The 16214-nt window shown below is 43.6% G+C and overlaps 1 protein-coding gene across 7 annotated transcripts in view; it reads right to left on the bottom strand.

Moving 5' to 3' along the window:
• The window catches only part of ERC2 (ELKS/RAB6-interacting/CAST family member 2), a 923400-nt gene extending 908219 nt beyond the window's left edge, over positions 1-15181 (bottom strand). For 4 of the 7 annotated variants that reach the window (XM_045078756.1, XM_045078755.1, XM_045078764.1 and 1 more), the window contains exons 1-2: positions 14958-15181; positions 13232-13307 (exon numbers count right to left, since the gene is read on the bottom strand). The gene's annotated coding sequence lies outside the window, so the exon portion shown is untranslated. Of the gene's footprint in view, positions 1-13231; positions 13308-13757; positions 13839-14957 lie in introns of those variants that run through there. The other 3 variants (XM_045078768.1, XM_045078762.1, XM_045078759.1) reach the window with 3 other exon arrangements.
• Positions 15182-16214: the final 1033 nt, after the last annotated feature.

Below are 16214 nucleotides of genomic sequence, written 5' to 3'. Positions count from 1 at the left end.
TTGTATAACAACCTTATGAGCAGATGCTGTTAAGTGCCCTACTAATGTCCCTCTGACTTGAAAATTCTAGAGTGCTCCAAAGGACTTCATATCACCAACATCAGCATCTTTACCGAGGACTTCTTTTGAACCTTGGAAAACTACTCTGCTCTTGCAGGGTTCCAAATAGAGTGCAAGGGGAATTAATCACCCTCAAAAACAACTGGCACAGATGCTTATACATCAATGTCTACAGAAGCATTATTCACAATAGCCAAAAAATAGAAACCAGATTCCCATCAATGGATGAATGGGTAAACAAAATGTGGTATATAAATACAATGGAGTCTTATTCATCCTTAAGAAGGAATGAAATTCTCACTCATGCTATATCAAAGATGAGCCTTGAAAATATTATGCTGAGTGAATTAAGCCAGACAAAAGGGGACAAATATTGCATGATTCCACTTGCATGAGGTACCTAGATTAGTCAAATCTGTAGAAACAGAAAGTGGAATCATGGCTGCCAAGGAACTGGGGGCAGGAAGGAATGGGGAGTCATTGTTTAATGGGTGTAGAGTTTCCATGTGGGATGATGCAAAAATTCTGGAGATGGAATACCTGAGTGGCTCAGTCGGTTAAGCATCCAACTCTTGATTTTGGCTCAGGTCATGATTTCAGGATTGTGAGATCCAACCCCACACTGGGTCCTATGCTGCGTGTGGAGCCTGCTTAAGATTCTCTCTCTCATTCTTAATCTCTCCCTCTCTCTCTATCTCTTTCTCACTCTCCCTCACCAAAAAATTAAAATAAAAAAAAATTAAAAATTCTGGAGATGGATGGTCATAATGGTTTCACAACATTGTGAATGTACTTAATACCACAAAAGTATAATTTAAAAATGGTTAAAACTGTAAATATTATATTATATATATTTTACCACAATAAAAAAAATAAAGTTAACAATAAAAATAAGTTTAAAAAAATAAAAGAAAAAAACAACTGACAGAAGCGGGTGGTTACACATCCCTGTTTCCTCACCACTCGTGTGAGATCATCTAAGGGAGGTGTTTTACGCCATCTCCAGAACTTCCTTGTGAGCTTAAACTCTAGCCACCACTGTAGCAGCTTACTGAATAAGCTACTGCCTGTTGCCTGCCTTCTCCTCCTTCACACCCTTGTTCACCTACTGGTGATACCTGTATGCCCCCAAATAATTACGTTCGCAAGTATGCTTGTCTCAGGGTTTGCTACTGAAGGCAAGTTTCTTAACTTCTCTAAATATGAATTTCCTCATCATGAGAAATAATACTTGGATCATGGACTTATTGTAAAGATTAAATGAGATAAGTCTTGAACATGCTTAGCAAAGTGCCTGACACATAGTAGCTACCTGTAAATTTCTTGAACTTCTAATCCAATAGTTACTTGCCTTTTTAACTGAAGATAAATTAAGTCTCTCAGTTTCAGAAGAGACTGAAAGTGCAAGAGCTATTGTATCCCATCTTCTACCTAATTAGCACCTTCCATGATTTATCATTCACCCTTTAAACACAAGAGGCATCAAAAGGAACTGGAATTTTGCATTCCATCCAATCCTTCGCTTGGAAGTGGGCTAGGACCACAAAGTAAGTTAGATAAGTTCCCAGATATCAACCAGATTTTCCAAAACAGACAGATCACCACCATATCCTTCCGTCCTAAAGAATTAGGGTGAGGTTAACTACACACAAACCTTAATGCCTACCCTTGCTCTTTGCCTCCAAATATCCCATCTTAGCATCATTATGGCTTATGATGAAAACTTAAGATGCACTTTAGTCTTTTTCTGTTCTACAGTATACCAAGTGAAACCACAGAATCATGAAAATCCATTGAAGTGTATCCTTTGCTAAGTACCATTTTATTTGCTTTGGTTTCTCTTTACTTGCTTGCCAAAACACACAGAGAATTTTGTTAGCACAGCGATCACCTATGCCCATTAGCAAACCAGAAAAATAGGTTACTAACTCTGGTGGACATTCCTAAATAAGACTGGTGAGATATTCAGTTTCTGTCCCCAGTTTTTATAGAAAATGGCTCTAAGAATATGTTAAAAAAAAAAAAAAAAGCTGAACAAATTTGCTAAACTTACATGTTAAAAAGGGAAGCTCTGTTACCCAATTAATAATAAAACCCCAAATTACAACTTGCCCTTTATCATAATCCCCAAAGCTTGTTTCTAATATCTCATATATGCATAGCCTTTAACTTTGTTCTTATCTTTCACAGGTATACAGGGGTGACCAACTTACATCCAAAGCGTCTGACCAAAGGTAAACCATCCATACTGGACATGTCTAATGGATTCCATCTTTGCCTCAATTACATTAAGTTTATGAGGTTCAAACTTCTCCCTACATTATTATATTTTTCCTTTTCACTTACTTTTTATAAAACAATGACAAGATTCAAGAAATATTCAAATAATCACACAAACTCTGCTACACAAATATGATGATGGTGCTGGTGAACTAAAACGTTTGTTATGAGTTGAGGTCAGGATTACAATAGCTTAGAATGCTGGTTCACCAGCTGAAGCATCAAAGTCAAGATTAGTGTATAAAAGGCAGTTTAGCCATGTTACCATCTGATGTACGAAAGTGGTGTAAGTCACATCAAAGTCAAGTCACAGGAGTATGGCTGGGATGCATGGGACACTGGTCGTGGCTACAGCACACTCAATCTTGTAAATTTCAGGGAGTAAATCATTTCCCTCCATGAGCTTTCTCACACCACTTTCAGAAGCTTCACATTACGAATTGCCTTCTGTTAGTCTAACAAAGGCGGTTTAATGCCATCCATTAACTGCAAACATTTGCAAGGATTTTAAAACAAGCGCCATACTCTCTGGCTCTGCTCAAAACTCACTGAAAAGAACTTGGTCCCTGGAGACATTTGGAGAGATTCTCAAAATCAACAAGCAGTGTGGAGTCCCACTACAGATCAGGAGCAACTTCACTTGGAAAGCGGTCTTTTAAAGGGAGGAAAGTTGCGTAAATTGTGTTTGGTCAATGGAATCGAAATGGGCGCCGCTAGGATTTCCAAGGCCATATTCATAATCTTCCTATTGCTTTCCAGCCCATTCTTCCACTCGCCCACCCCAAACCCCATGTCCTCCCACAAACACCAAAAGCAGGTGTTATTGCCATGAACGGGGAATGGAAGAATATAGAGAATTCAGCATCTCGGTTTATGTCAGCCTCCGACTGAAACCGCTTAGTGATTAAGTTCAAACCTCATCTCCTTAGTGGATCATAGGGTCTTCACACCTGCCACTCTGTCTAGCCCCTTTCATCAGCCCCCATCCCAGCCAAGCGAATATCCAGTTCCACAGGTCTTTCATTCTCCCAAATCCCAAATCTCCCATTCTCTTGCTCACCTTGGGACCTAGACTGTCCCCTCTGTTATTTGTACCGTCAAAACCAAGAGCACCCAGCTAACACCACTTAATGCTCTGCCTCTCCCTAGGTGTCACCCTCTTCAAGAAGACCTCCTCATCCTTCATCCATGAATCTCCTAAGTCCTCCATGACAGCCTGGGTGCCCCGCCATAAGAGTTCCCATTACAACAGCCTCCTTACTTGTCTAGTGCTCCACTAAAGGCTACATACAACCCCTGAGCCCCTAAAAATCACTTGCTCGGTTTATAATTGCACCCCCATTGTGCCCAGCAGAGGACTGGCAAGGAGCACACACACATTTGGTGACTATATAATACAAACACTTAACTCTTTGTTAATTAAGTCCATCATGAAAGCACACTGGCCATTCTTGTTTTCCAGGATAAAACAGCTAATACAATGACAGTTCCTCCATCGATTCTTTGCAAGAAGAAACTGTTGTAAAAAATATATATATATATCACTTTAGATCTGGAAAAGGACCAGCCTGATTTTGACATATACCAAGAGATTCCCCAAATAAGGAGAAAGCTAGTGGCAAAGCCAAAAATGGAACTTGGGTCTTTTGACTCACAGGTCAGTGCTCACGTCTCTTTATCCAAAAGAATCTGCTCTGAAGTTATTCTAAGCAACTATTTGTGTAACTGAATTCAAGATGGGCTGTCAAAGTATTTGAAGCCTGTGTATGAAAAGATAGCTTTTCCCTGGACTTTACAAAAAAGGTAAAGAATTTCCCTGTGTACCCCGCTAACTGCTCTGTGCTTGCCAGCCTGAAGAACAGCAGTCCCTGAAACTCAGCTGCCTTTGTATCCACCCAGCATCAAACAAGATCTATTTTCAAAGAGTCCCTAAGAATGCCAAGCTATCATCCCATTCACAACCAAACCTCCTGCATCCCCCCCATGGAGAGGTTCCAGGGACAAGATGGTTAAAGGGCCAAAATGCAAAAGAGGGGGTGGGAGGGAATTTTACCTAGAAGGAAAAAGACACACGCATCATGGGAAAGAAAGAAAATACATCAAAAGCCGTCTCCTGAGAGCCAAATGTGAGTCAACCACACTGCTCCCAGGATCCTGCCCTTTTAAACCACGGTCTTGCTCCTCCAGGTGGTAAGAGTTAATGTTAAGAGGGCTGGCAGGAAGTCTAACCTGCCTGAAACCAGGCTTAAGAAAGCCATCTTGGGGGGCGCCTGTGTGGCTCAGTGGGTTAGAGCCTTTGCCTTCGGCTTGGGTCATGGTCCCAGGGTCCTGGGATTGAGCCCTGCATCCGCTCTCTGCTCTGCAGGGAGCCTGCTTCCTCCTCTCTCTCTCTCTGCCTGCCTCTCTGCCTACTTGTGATCTCTGTCAAATAAATGGATAAAATCTTTAAAAAAAAAAAAAAAAGAAAGAAAGCCATCTTGGTGGCCACCAGGATCACCAAGAAAATAACAAGATCACGGTACCAATCCAACCACATATCTTGCAGAGTTCAAGCTCAAACCTCCACCTTCAAAGCAGAGTTCACCCCCAAAGCAACTCCCAGACCTCACCTTCAGTCACCTTGGACCCACAGAAGATGAACCCCCCCACCCACAACCACACCCACCTTGTTTCAGAGAAACTTGATACAAAGGAGCTAGTAACTGCAATGCACAACTAGGTTTAGTTTGTTCTCTAAAACCCTGCCCTTTCTTACTATAATTAGCCACACTGCTTTAGGGGAAAGTCTCTCTCAGTCTGTATAAGGATCCGAGCATATTCCTATAGAACAGAAACATTGCTTAATTCCCACTCAAGCTCCTGTCTTCTGAGCCACTAAGGAGTTGCCTTGAATTAATAGTTTGCTCTTAATACATTTACGGGGAAGGCACTTTGCTGCCTGTAATTCATTCATACTCTGAAATCATGTAATGACAACTACGTTTAGGGGTGGAAAGCTGTAAGGCAAGGGGGAAAAAAAGAAACACTATCAGACACCCCCCCACACACACACACATGCACGCGCAAACACGCTGCATACATACAAGAGAATCAAATGAGCAAAACGTACACTCTAAAGAATAAGCCACGGCAAAGTAAAGCTGCTTCTGCAAGGCACCAATGACTAGCGTCTCACTGGCCTTCCATCTACAGGGGTATCCCAGGGATGCCCTCTGACCCAACCCATATTTTTCATCTGCTGGGGCCACAATCTCACTACTGACTTCCAGGAAAAAGTAATCCCTTAGTTTCTTCCTGAAAGTGCTGGCAGCCTTTCCTTCCTTCTCTCTTTTTAATTTTGTTGAGTGCCCACTAGGTGCCAGCAACCAGAGATTTCCTGGACCTTCAAAGCAATAAATCTGAAAGATGGAAGTGGAAAAGGAATACCCAAAAAGTTAAATGCAGAACTCTGAAGCACAACACTGGGAAACAGAGCCAGCCAAGAGCTAAGAAAATCGGACTACAGCAGAAGTTGAACTGGCCCAAGAGAGGGGTGACCAATTATATCAGCAATTAAGTCACTGAGGTTGTAGCCTTGAGCTTCCACAGCTGAGGCAGAATTAATAGCAAATCACACAGAGGACTCAGCCCTAGCTGTGTAAGAAAAACAGCTTGCCTCTTCGTGATGCCTTCCCACTGACAACAGGGGCTACTTGTTGCTTCTATTGCAATCATGGGGCCACACACTGCTCTTTCTACAGCAAGCAATAATTTACGACCTTGAGAATCAGGCAGATGGGGGTTCAAATTCCAGATCTGCCACGGCATTAGCTTTGAGCGAGTTCTTCCGTTCATTCGTTCAATCAACAGATATTTATTTGAGCATCTACTACGTGTTAAAAACTCTTCTTGAGGGTGGGTGCCTGGGCGCCTCTGCCAATTAAGTGTCTGACTCTTGATCTCAGCTCAGGTCTTGATCTCAGGGTCATGAGTTCAAGCCCCACATTGGGCTCCATACTGGGCATGGAGTCTACTTTATAAAAAACAAAAACAAAAACCCTCCTCTTGGCACTGGGGATACAGCAAAAAGCAAAAGCAACTGCCTTCATAGAACTTAACAAATTCTTCGAGCCTCAGTTTCCTCATCTATAGAATAAGAATAATATTACCTACCATTATAGGTAGTTTGAAATGAGGAATACAAAGCACCTAGCACCTAGTAAATGCTCAGTAAATGGTATCCTTCACAGAACAGAGTTAACTTACCTACAGTTTCTAACTAGAGTGTAAGCTCCAAGTAAAGAACTATCTATGGCTCACCTCTATACCTCCCCAGTACCTATCACCATAGTAGATGCTCAATAAATATTTCAATGAATAAGTACTCAATCAATAGTAGCCATTATTATGGTAACTGATATTCATTATTCTTCTCCAAGACACTGAGCTCTATTACTTAAAAAAGCAAAAGGTCATTAAATTAAAGCCCCCCCCCCACTTTTTTTAAGGAAAGTAAGGTACACTACATAATATATCTTCAGAGGTTTTTTTGTTTTTTGTTTTTAATTTGAAAGTGAATGTTACTAAGCATAAGTATTTCAATCCAAGGACTCTCTTAATACAGAGACCTGCATGGACAGCTAATATAGATGCCTACCCCCTGCTTTCCTAACCACAAAGTAAGGACAAGTTGGACAAGCTTCAGGTTGATCCAGGAGACATGTAAAAAGTAAGTTAAAAGATGGGGCATCTGGCTAGCTCAGTTGGTGGAGACTACAACTCTTGATCTCAGGTAGTGAGTTTGAGTCCCACACTGTGTATAGCAATTACTTAAAAATAAAATTTTTAGGGGTCCCTGCATGGTTCAGTCAGTCGATTAACCATCCAACTCTTGATTTTTGGCTCAGGTCATTTTCTCAGGTTTGTGAGATCATGCTCTGCACTGGGTATGGAACCTGTTTAAGACTCTCTCCCTCTCCCTCTGATCCTCCCCTCTTCTCTCTCCCTCTCCCCTGTCCCTCCCTCCCTCACTTTAAAAAATAATAGTAAAACCAAAATAAAATAAATTATTTAAAAATAAAAGTAAAGTAAATGAAGTTTGTCACATGTACTAAACGATAATCAGAAAGGTTAAGGTTTTTAAAAAATGCCACATAAACAAACAATCACAAAATCTCAATGGCTTAAAACAACAAAGGTTTCTTTCTTGGTCACATTGTAGATCCAATGCCAGTTGCTCATTCACTGACTCAGGGACCCAGGCAAACGGAGGCTCCATCTCAACACATGCTTCCATGACCATCAGAGCAGAAGTGAGCACTGTAGGGTCTCACACCGGAAATTAAATATTGTAGCATGGAAGTGGCTTGTGTCACTTCTATGTGGAAGGAAAGAGAGAAACGTAGCTAGGGAGAATATGAATGATCTCCAACAAAGGTGATACAAAGACCAACAAGCTGTGGAATAACAAAGGGATTGGTTAAAGAAGATGCTCCAAAAACACAACTCCATCACTCTAAGGTTCTCAAATTCTAGACCTGGGAAGGTGTTTAGGGAGCATTTGAGAGCAGCGACCTCAATATGAAGGCATCTCAAACAACATAAACCTAGACTCTGACTTTTCAGAGCAGCTCTGCTTTTTTCTCTAACTGTATGGAGAGGCCAGATAAGTTTTTTTGTTTTTTTGTTTTTTTTAGGAAACACGAGAAAAGTTTCTACAGCTGAAAAACCTATGAAAACCACTAATGTAAACCAAATCCTTTGTTTTACAGATTTTTAAAAAAAGCAGAGGGGCACCTGGGTGGCTCAGTGGGGAGGGCCTCTGCCTTCAGCTTGGGTCAGGATCCCAGAATCTGGGATAGAGCCCCATGTCCAGCTCTCTACTCAGCGGGGAGCCTGCTTCCTTCTTTCTTTCTCTCTGCCTGCCTCTCTGCCTACTAGTGATCTCTGTCTGTCAAATAAATAAATAAAATCTTTTAAAAAATAAATGTAGAGAGAGAGGAGGGAAAGAAGAGAGACCCAGGAAGTTCAAGTGACCCCGCCCCACCCCAGCCACAGGAAAGTTCCGGAATACTTAGCCGCTGTCCTTTGATGGATTTGTTGTACCGCTGCACCACCCTCTGGTCTTACCCTTCTTCTCTGCTCCCTTTAACTGGCACAAGAGAGCCAGACCCAGACCAAGATCATGTCACACAACGAATGGTATGGACGATAAGTAGTCCCCACTCTACTGCACTAAATAATGATTCACAACCCATTAGCAATTCTCTACATTACTCATTCCCCACTTCCTGGCAAATGTGAAGCCATTAGTAGACGTTAATACTAACCTTCAGAAGACTTTCATTTTGTTCTCAGAACAGGTTAACAGCCACCTATGATTTGCATTCACTCAATTCCATTCTCTTCTCATGTTCCCAGCTCTGCTTTGTGCCCAGCTTTTCCTCTACCTTCATTCACACTAAAGCACTGGGTGTCACATACTTAAACCTCAATGGTCTTCTAACCTCCAGTCTCTGCCTTTTTCAAATCATCTTATACTTGCTAGCCCATGAAATAAAACTCACACTTTTCAACTGGGAATCCAGTTACCTCTTCAATTTTCCCCCAGCCTATTTTCCCAACATCATCTCCGCTGTAGTACTTATCCTGCCCAGCCAAAAGCAAGATGATGAGCCTGGAAGTCGAAACGACATAGTAATCAATCCTAGATTTTGTGCTAGTTCTTAATCTGAGTTTCAATGTTCTCTCCTACAAAATTGGTATGATGATGTCTACTTTGAGAGGCCCTTAAGCGAGTGTAACAGTGAGGATTATGTTTGACTGCAAGCAACAAATAGTGGCTTGCAAGTAAGAAGGTTATTGGTTTTGGGCAATAGGAAGTATAAGGAAGGGGGTGCTGGGTGGCTCAGAAGATTAAGTGTCTGACTCTTTATTTTGGCTCAGGTCATGATCTCAGAGTTTTGGGATAGAGCCCGGTGTTGGGCTCCGTGCTGGGCATGGAGCCTGCTTAAGATTCTCTTTCCTGGGGCGCCTGGGTGGCTCATTGGGTTAAACCTCTGCCTTCGGCTCAGGTCATGATCCCAGAGTCCTGGGATCAAGCCCCGCCTCGGGCTCTCTGCTCAGCGGGGAGCCTGCTTCCCTCTCTCTCTGCCTACTTGTGATCTCTCTCTGTCAAATAAATAAATAAAATCTTTAAAAAAAAAAAAATTCTCTTTCCTTCTCCCTCTGCCCTCCCCCTCCAAAAAAAAAAAAAAAGGAAAGAAGAAGAAGTTTGGGAAAAGTCCGTTTAGGCTGGTACTATGGCTCAACAAGGTCATCAAGATCAAGACCCTTCCAAGTTCCAACTTGGCCATTTTTAATACATGGTCCTATTTCTGTTGCTGTAGCTGGCTGCTGTCCTTTCAGGCACTGCACCTAGGTCCCCAGCACCAAGAAGCAGAAAGGGGCCAAAGCTGTTGGGGTGTACTAGCCAAGTGTGTCCTCCTCATTTAGCTTTCAGGAAAGCCCCCATCCAACAACATCTACTTATATCATTGTAAGACCTGAGTCTCATGACTGCTGTGGGTTGTTACGGGAGTCTTGGAAAGTGAGATGGGCATATTCCCACCTCAAGCAAAATTGGAGTTTTTCTAGTTAGAAAAGAGATGAGGAATATTGGATAAGCAATCAGTAATGTCTATCTCAGTATTAAAGTACATATTTTATATAAAGTGCTAAGCACAGTAGTTAGCTGCTCAATCAAAATTGAGCTGTAATTACTGCTATTATTATGATTACTGTTGTTATTATCACCATTTACCTATCTTACCCTCTAACCAAATGGAATAACTCATTATATCTAGATTTTTTTTACATTTCTACTATATAGCATCTGTATATGCTATATGTATCTCCCACAGTATCTCTGCTTCAAGGTCCAGGAAAATGCCATTTAATCCAAGAAGTCTTTCCTGACACCTACTCCTAATAGTAAGTTCTATGAACCCACATCAGACAAAAACTCCTGCGTTCATTATTCCATTGAGCATAGTCTCTTGGAACACGGTAGTTCTAATAAAGAGTGCCTTGATAATTTAAGTAATTAATGTACCTATTTTTCTTTAAGATTATATTTATTTGAGAGAGAGAGAGTGAGAGAGAGCATAAGAGGGGAGAGGATCAGAGGGAGAAGCAGATTCCCCACTGAGCTGGGAGCCCAATGTGGGACTCCGTCCTGGGATTCCAGGATCATGACCTAAGCCAAAGGCAGTTTAACCAACTGAGCCACCCAGCCACCCAGCATGTACATATTCATATCCACATTTACAGTCAGTCTTTTAGAATCAAATATGGTATATTCCTGAAATGTCAAAGTAAAACACTAGCTTTATATGTCATAAAGTTAGTTGTGGGAGTGAGGGGATGAAGACTGTATTCCCCAAGAATAAGAAGAAAAAAGTAAAAAATTCTCTAAAACACCATACGTTCTACATGTTGTCGGAGTTCAGATTATAGTTCATCACATATCCCCTCCTCTACTATGGGCAGAGTCTACTTTTATCCATGGATGTTGATCTTCACCATGTGACATGCTATGTCCGAAAAGGCTGTTTGTGAAGATGACATTGCTTGTGCAGTTTGACTCAGCTATCAAATCCAGTTATCCACCATGAGAAGGGTATGCCTCAAGTAGCTGCTATCCCTTCCACTTCGGCCCCAGAACACATAGCAGACCAAAACCAAGTGCAGCCAGCAGCAAAGCCACCCGGGAACCCAGCCTAGATCAGTCAAATTAGAGTCAACCTAAAAACTCAGGAGAGGGAGGGACATCTGGGTGGCTCAGCGGGTTAAACCTCTGCCTTCAGCTCAGGTCATGATCTCAGGGTTCTGGGACTGAGCCCCACACGGGCTCTCTGCTCAGCGGGGAGCCTGCTCCCCCCACCCCTCTGCATGCCTCTCTGCCTACTTGTGATCTCTGTCTGTCAAATAAATAAATAAATCTTTAAAAAAAAAAAAAGAAAAGAAAACTCAGGAGAGTGAGAATTAATACCTGTTGCTGTAAGTCCAAGAAGTTTTGATACACAACTAATATAACTTTATCAATTGACATATCTTAGCATTTCTTACATATTAATTTACTTTTTTTTCCTTTTATTCACACACACACACACACAAAAAAAAAAACAGACTGAAGAATCTCTGTGTTTGGTACACCCAATGATGATTGGATCATTTGGATCAACTGTTTTAGATATAGGACCTACAACTATCATTAATATCAGTCCTTTTCCATTTCCCATTTGTTCTATTTTTCTAAAATAAGGAAAATCACAATAAAGTATCAAGGAATAATTGCTGAAATTAAACCACTGGCTGGCAAGTAGTTCTCCCATATAACAGCCAAAATGTTAACTTCTTTTTTTTTATTAAGATTTTATTTATTTATTTGACAGAGAGAGAGAGCACAAGCAGGAGGAGCAGCAGGAAGAGGGAGAAGCAGACTCCTCACAGAGCAAGGAGCCCAATGGAAAACTGGATCCCAGGACCATGGGATCATGACCTGAGCCAAAGGCAGACACTAAACCAAGAGACACCCAGGCATCCCCAAAATGTTAACTTTTTAGCTGATAAAAGAGGTTAAAGATTGTCCCTAGTAAGATAAACAAAAATGTAGATTATACAAAATTAACCTCACCGAACTCAAAGACTATCTGTTGAGGTGAATTTATGGATTCCAACACCATTCATTCAAACTAATATTTGAGTATATGTCTTTCGGCAAATCACGATCATTGAATTTCACCAAAGGGAAAACACTGATAAGGCTTAAGTCTTGTGGCTTTTCCAACATAATAAAACAAGAGGGCCACACTACTTCAATAGAATAATTTTAAATACAATTATATTTTATCCCTAATGAAAAAGAGTCTCTTTGAAGGTGAAAGAGAAAATAAAAGTCTAATCCCTTAGCAAAAGAAAAAAAAAAGCCAAATGAATGATAAGAGCCCATATTCAACCTATACCTATTCAGAACTCCAACTGGAAATATAAGGTATCAGTAAAAATAGAAGAGTAAGGATTTTGTTTTGTTTTACCTTCTTTTAAATAATCATCATTACATTCGGAACCAAATTTCCACTGGGCCAAAGCTGACTTACTAGAAATATACACGAAGTTACTAAATTTATCTACTGGTGAAGTGATGGCGTTCAGAGAGTCAAGGCACACATTAACATCACAGTGGATTCTAAACGAAATAGAACTTATGTATGCTGGAAAAGTCCATACTTCAGAATGGACACATAGACGGCACAGCCAAAATTTGAATTCAAGGCCATAGCCAAGGTCACAGGCTCTGGGTCAGAGAAATGTGCACTCAAGTGCTCACTCTTACCCTAAACTGTGGCAAGATACATAATCCCTTTAGCTTCCTTACCTATAATTTGAGGGTAATAATAGCCCCTACCTCATAGGAGCTCTGAAAGTTTTTAAAAAGATAATGGCATGTAAAATACTCCACAAAGTGCTAACATTTACAAAGTGCTAGCCTTCACAATAGTAATAATACTACCTTGACAAACCTGGCTTGGACATGAAAACCATCCTAATCAGTGCACTCTGGCTTACAATCTGTTCACGAAACAGCGAAGGCACAGCTTTATATTCACATCCACATACAGCTTCTATAAGGTAACAGGATCAACCAGTAATTTTTCTACTGAATTCAGAGAGAAGGGCACTGAAAAAAATAAGCCTTTCATTTATAGAGAATGAGGAGGAGCTGGTCCTGCTGCCCACACTCCAGCCACCCATGAAAAGTCTTGCTGATGAAACCATCACCATCCACACACCGCCCTCCCAAACTGTGCAGGGTTTTTATTTAAGCACAGAGGCAGACAGACAAGATGGCTCACCTTAGAAGCAAACTCACCTTAAAGGCAAACTCTTCTAACCCTCCGGAAGGGATCTTTCTTGACCTCACTGCCACCTCCAAACTGACAGCCAAACTGTAAGTGAAGAAGGCAAGCCCTCACTTTCAGAAGTTGAGTCACACTGTCAAAAACTACAGGAACCCCTTCTATTCATGGTAATCCTAATAAAGTATGCCTGTCTGCTTCAAAAATATCTTATAAATCCATTAATAGAGCCAAGAGCCAATTACAACTGTATACTGAGAAAACGATGTGACTTTACAAGGACAAGAGTGACCATTGGAGACAAAGTGCCACACCCTTTTCCCAGAGAGCTCAACAGTAAATGGTGTCTCTTATAAAGGAGCCTGCAATTCCAGAGAAATAGGTGGACGATTCTAACCCCCCAATACGTACCCCCATCATTGCATTTTTTTTACACAGATCCATTTCATTTTCATTTTTAAGCCAATGGCCTGAACATCCCCAACTACAACTAGTGAGGAGAGAAAAAGGAAAGAAAAAACAAACACGAGTCAAGCATACTTGCTTCTAAGCCCATTTTCCAAGAGTTTCCTTCCCGCTCGTCTTGCCTCTCACAGCTGGAGCCTCATACCTGGTGGAAACCAATGGTTAAGTAAAACCACTGATTTAAAAAGCCAACCAGGAAACTAACCATGACAAGTGGGAGCTGCCCTCCTCTCCCGAGCGTTGATTGGCTCTTGAGGTTTTACCGGTCCCCGTTCTGCCCACATAAGTGGCAGGTGTGACTGTCAATCACAGAGGGACCTGACAATTCACCACTCCGGGAGTAAACTGCCTTTCATCCAGCAAAGGCAGGTAGCCGCCTAAAATCGATCCGCTCCTAACAGAGCAGACCCTCCCTCTTTGGCAAGAACAGAGACCCTTAAGTACAAAATAAATAAGGCCGGGCCGATCCGCGAGTTTATGAGCGCTGTTTTATTATCCCGCACCAAAGCAGCCCTTAATCTTCACTGTCCTAAGATGATCTTTCAAAGGCTCGGGCGAATTTTTTTTAAATGAGAATAAAAAATTAGGTACCACCTTCTAAGTACGCCTTTTCTTGTAAAATTCGGAGATGGGGAGGGAGAGGAAAGGAATGTCGTTCCATTTAATGTCACGTCGTATTCGTTTTCATACACCACCACACTCTACCCCTCCCCAATAAAGCCGGCTTCATTTTCCCTGACACGGATTTTTTTTTTTTTTTCTTAACACGCTCCCCTCGAAGCCCACCGAGGCAGCCAGGCACCCCACCCCCCTGGACTGGGGCTCCACCTTTCAACACTTTGTTCTGCTTGGGGTTCCCCGAGACCCTTGCCCCTGAGAACACCCACCCTCGAGGCAAGAGGGGGAAAGCCAGGAGAAAGAGGGGAAGCTGGAGAGAAGAAAGGCGATGGCAGTGAGGGTGGCAGCCGGAGAGGGACTGCGGGAGGTGGCCCGGGCCGCTGGGGCGAGCGAGCGGCGCCCGCGCGCCAGAGCAAGCCGTGCACTTGTTCCAATCCGGGGGTTTCTACATCAAGGCAAATCCGCCCTTAGGCCGCCCCATCCTTTCCTCCGCCCCAGAAAGCCCCGGTGGAGGCGGATGGTTCACCCCTCGGCTCCCCGCGATAACGCATTGCAGCTCCCCACGAGTGAGGGGGACCCGGCACGAGGGATGCCCGGCACGCGCGCCCCGAGGGAGCCAGGCGCCCAGCGGCCCCAGCCCCGGCGTCGACGTCTCACCTTTCTGATGCTCGCCCCGGGGCCGTCCCACATGGATTTTTACAACCTCACGTCGCCCTGGCCCCGGGCGGCCGGGAGGAGCCGGAGCCGGCGCCGAAGCCGGAGCCCGAGCGAGCCGGAGAGGGAGGAGGAGGAGGAGGTGGAGCGAGGCTGGGAGGGAGGGCACGGCTCGAAGGGCCGGGGCCGGGCGCGGGGCCGGGCGGGGCTGACGGCCGAGGGGGCGGCACCCGCCGCAGTCCTGAGACGCGCGCTCGCGCGGCGCTGCCAGAGCTGCGCTCTGCCGGGCCCCCCGCCCGGCCGCTCCGCGCGCTCGCCCGCTCGCCCTGACTCACATTCCCAGCATTCCCGAGGAGCCGCTGGGGGGGCCGGGGCTGGGACGCGGGCGCCTCCGCGGGGGGCAGCAGAGAGCGCCTGGCCCCGCGCCGCGGGGGGTCTTCGAAGCGCCTCCTCCCAGGTAGCTGCCTTCTCAAAGCACCTGGTCCTCATCTCCTCTCCCGGACTCCTCTTCTCGGGTACCCTCCAAAGGCTGCCAGGCACTCCTGGGACTGGTCAGGTGGCTTTGGCGACAGGGACAGGGAAGACACTCGATAGAGGGGATGCAACTGTCTTGTAAGTTAAGCTTGGGGGGTGGGGGGGAAGTCGGGGTTCCCATACCCTGGCACCCTCCTGTTAGCTTAATCTTGTTTAGGAGAGTGAAGGGATTTCGTAAGGTTTTCACTTCCCCGTTCCCTAAGGAAAAGAGAGAATGGAAGATGAAAAAAAAAAAAAAAAATCATCATCAACCTCATAGTTATCGTTCATTGAATGCCTTCTCTGTGCCCTCCAATGTGTGTGCATCGTCCCATTTAAGGTAGAAAGATGGCGTCAGAGTTCATTCACACACACACACCTCAAAATAATGTGCAGCAAGAGTTAGACACGTTTTTCAATGGAAAAAGCTACCATCCAACAAGTCTGGAGCCCCAGCCACTACCATTTTATATTGGGGAGAAGACCTTACTGGAATCTCCAGATTTGGTCTCACACTGAGTAGTCAATTTGCAAGACTAAAGCAGTGATTTCCTTCCTGTCCTGATGAGTCTGCTGCTGGCAATGTCAGCGACCAAACCTAAATGTCTCCTGCTGGGAAGCTCTAACAAATGAAGCTGAATCCAGCCTTGGATGTCTGGACCAGCAGAGATACAGAATCAGCACAATGATTAGGGATGACTCCTTCCTTCCTCCCACAATGGGAATTGAAATATTAAATGAAGGAAG

The sequence above is a fragment of the Mustela putorius genome, unplaced genomic scaffold (genome assembly GCF_011764305.1).
Source record: "Mustela putorius furo isolate JIRA1106 unplaced genomic scaffold, ASM1176430v1.1 tig00000095_pilon_pilon_pilon, whole genome shotgun sequence".
NCBI lineage: Eukaryota > Metazoa > Chordata > Mammalia > Carnivora > Mustelidae > Mustela > Mustela putorius.
This window is presented reverse-complemented; position numbering and strand designations above follow the sequence as displayed.